The following is a 3,562-nucleotide window of genomic DNA, read 5'->3' as shown; positions in this document are numbered from 1 at the left end:
CATGTGTGTACCTGGGAGCCAGACTGTGTGGGAAACAGTATCACATGATGCTGTGGTATCATACAACACTCTAAGAAGTCTCCACAGATATTTGGGGAATTCATAGAATGCTCAGCAGGCAACCTAGCAAGACTAGCCCAGGCCTGCCTGGGATATATTTGAATAGAAGTTGGAAGGGTCCTCCAGGGTAATCTAGTCCAACCCCCTGCACAATGCAGGAAATTCACAAATAAGCTCCTCCCACACCCCCAGTGACCACTTTTGCATGCCCAGAAGATGACACAAAACCTCCAGGATCTTGAGCCAAATTGGCCTGGATAAAAATTGCTTCCTGACCCCAAAGTGGTGATCAGCATTTCCCTGGGCATGTAAGAAAGGCCACAAGAACTAAGCACTGATGCAACCCTTTCTGCCCTCCCTCTCACGATCTGCCTAAGTTCACAGAATCAGTGTTCCTGACAGATGGCCATCCAGCCTCTGTTTGAAAAACCTCCAAAGAAGGAGAGTCCACCACCTCCTGAGGAAGCCTGTTCCACTGAGGAACCACTCTGTCAGGAAGTTCTTCCTTATCTTTAGCTGAAAACTCTTCTGATTTAATTTCAACTTGTTGGTTCTGGTCCAACCTTCTGGAGCAACAGAAAACAACTCCGCACCAGCCCTTCAAGTACTTGAAGATGGCCATCACATCACCTCTCAGTCATCTCCTCTCCAGGCTAAACATAGCCAGCTCCTTCAACCTTTCCTCATAGGACTTGATCTCCAGACCCCTCACCATCTTTGTTGCTCTCCTCTGGACATGTTCCAGCTTGTCTATATCTTTCTTAAATTTTGGTGCCCAAAACTGAACACAATACTCTAGGTGAGGTCTAGCCAGAGCATACTATTTCCAAGTTCACAAACTTTGGCTTGGGAAATTCTTGGAAATTTGGGGTGGTACCTGGGAGAAGAAGGAGCTCAGCAGTGAAGTGATGCCATAGAGTCTTTGCTCCAAAGCTGTCATTCCCTCCAGAGGAAGTTATCTCCGTAGTATGGAGATCTACTGTAATTCCAGGAAAACTCCAGGCCTCACCTGGGGGTTGCTAACCATACCTCTGGACAGAGTCGGAGCATCTATCACATGCAAAATCCAAAAAGAGATGAAACACTAAATTATGGACTATCTTACACAGGGCTCATTTCCTTCCGGAGCACACAGGAGTGATGCTCCAGCAGTAAGGAGCCCAGGGGGCGGGCAAATGCCAAGGCGCAGGGCCCGGAAAAAGTCCTGTGCCCCCCCCCCTGCATTTCCCGGGCCATGCCTAGGTTTCTTGTCCCTTTTTTTGCTGCCCAACCCTCTCCATCTGGCTTCTTGCCTTTGGTCCCGCTCTGGGCTGCGTGCCGGGGAGGGACTGCGCTTGGGTGCACAGGCTTCGGCATGTTGCCTAGCCAGAGCTGCTTCTCCGGGCCATGTGGCAAGGCAGCCAAGTTCCTCAGGTGCCCGCTCAGACTGGCACCACCAACTGCAGTGGCACGTCACCACCGCCTCGGCGAGCTGCTCCTTCCCAGCGTGACGTTGGGCAGCTTCAGTGAGAGGCTCCTGGAAAGCAATGAGGACATGAGCCAGGGGAGTGTGATATGCTTGGAGGAGCCCCAGGCCAGACCAGCTTTACTCAGCACTCCTGGTACATGCCCTGACAATCCTGCCCTCCCTTCCCTCTTTGCCACCCCGCTTCCAGCCCGGCCAGCCTCGCAAAGCCAGAGGTTGCCTCCTACAACCCGGCACCACCAACCCGGTTCCAGGCGCAAGAGCCAGCTGAGCTCCTGGCCCAGGCAGGATTTTCGACCCCAGGGGTGATTCAGGCTGCCCACGCCTTGAAGAAGAGAGGCCACCCGGTGCCACAGCCACAGTCTCCACTGGACAATCCCAGTTCTGCTGTCTGGTGCTTCCCATGCCAGTGGCCCCCTCGAAGGACCCGGTACTGATTCACTGCCCAAACTTCCTTTTCTACAAGGGCCGGTTCCTCTTCTGTCTTTACGCTGGGGGCTCTTTTCAAGGGGGCTCATCCCCCCTGCCACCGCCGTGCCATGTCACGAGACGCTCCTGCCCATCCTCCCTCTGATGGGGGGCAACCTCTGGCTGCATCCAGAAAGTCTGGTCCTTGCGCTAAACCAGAAAAAAGGGGGAGGTGGTGTTCAGTCCCAGTAAAATCCACCAAGAAGGAGTCGGCTCAACAATGGGGGGGGGACTACTGGGGACTTTCCTGGGCCAGGATCGGGACCAGTGGGGAATCCTCTCAGTGCCCTGCATGCTTCTTGCGGACCGTTTCTCCCTCCTCACCAACTGCAGCGCTGAACCTCTCTTTGTCGCAGGACCTGGGTTGGGCTTTTCCTTACACCCCACTGCTCCCCAGGGACAGACTTATCAGGTGGAGGAAGGCTGCCAGCCAGCCACAAGGTATAGATAGGAACTCTGGGGCAAGTGATGCTCTGAATTCTTTGTGCTTGGAGGGGGCAACAGTGGGAGGACTTCTAGTGTCCTGGCCCACTGGTGGACCTTCTGATGGCACCTGGTATTTTTGGCCACTGTGTGACACAGAGTGTTGGGCTGGAGAGGCCACTGGCCTGATCCAACATTGGTTTCTCTTATGTTCTTACAGGGCCGTAGCTAAAGCTTCCCTAGTGGGGGGCCCCTGGGAAACGTGGTGGGGCCGGGGGGGTGCGCGCGCCGCACATACATCACCCACGCACCGCACACACACATTACCCTGGAAGGTGCATTGTGATTTGTAACAAACTGTATGTATGCTGAAAGGTTTTTTTTAAAATAAAAATCTGTTTTCCCAAAAATCTCTTTCCCCAAGCTAGCAGGGTCTAGAATCTCTCGCAGCCTGGAGTTTCTGCATAGGACTCGGAGAGGAAATTTGGAGGGGGGGGCTCCTGCGGGCTCTCCCCGCCCTCCCTCCCTCCCTCTAAGCAGGCGACCAGTGGGAAGGCAGCTCGGACGGCCCGGGTCGGATTCGTCCAGTTCCATTGGCTGCCCGCTTCCCAGAGCGGCGCGCCATGCGGCGAGCAAGGGGGCTGGGCTGGGAGGGAGACCCCGGCTGCCGGGCCTGATGGAGCTTCGCGGGCGCCGCTTCTGTTCTGGCCCAGCGAAGGCAGCAGCGGTGGCTGCGATCGGCCCAATTGAGTCCGGCTGGCGGCCGGTGATGGCGACTCACGTTGGGGAGCCTCTGCCCTCGCCACAGCCGCCTCCGCCCGACCTGTCTAACTTCCGAGTGCTCCGAGGAGGGGGGGAAGGGGGCGGGGGGAGGGGAGATGGGTGAGGGGGCCCACAAAATTCGCCGGGGGGGCCGGCCCCTAGGGCCCCGCGCGGGCTACGGGCCTGTGTTCTTATCTCAAGGGACAACTCTAGCAATGGCGCTGAAGATCAGCATAGCATTGCTACAATTTTTACCATGAACAATGGTAATGGCGCTGAAGATCAGCATAGCATTGCTACAATTTTTACCATGAACAATGGTAATGGCGCTGAAGATCAGCATAGCATTGCTACAATTTTTACCATGAACAATGGTAATGGCGC

The sequence above is a fragment of the Gekko japonicus genome, unplaced genomic scaffold (assembly GCF_001447785.1).
Source record: "Gekko japonicus isolate JY-2015 unplaced genomic scaffold, Gekko_japonicus_V1.1 scaffold434, whole genome shotgun sequence".
NCBI lineage: Eukaryota > Metazoa > Chordata > Lepidosauria > Squamata > Gekkonidae > Gekko > Gekko japonicus.
This window is presented reverse-complemented; position numbering follows the sequence as displayed.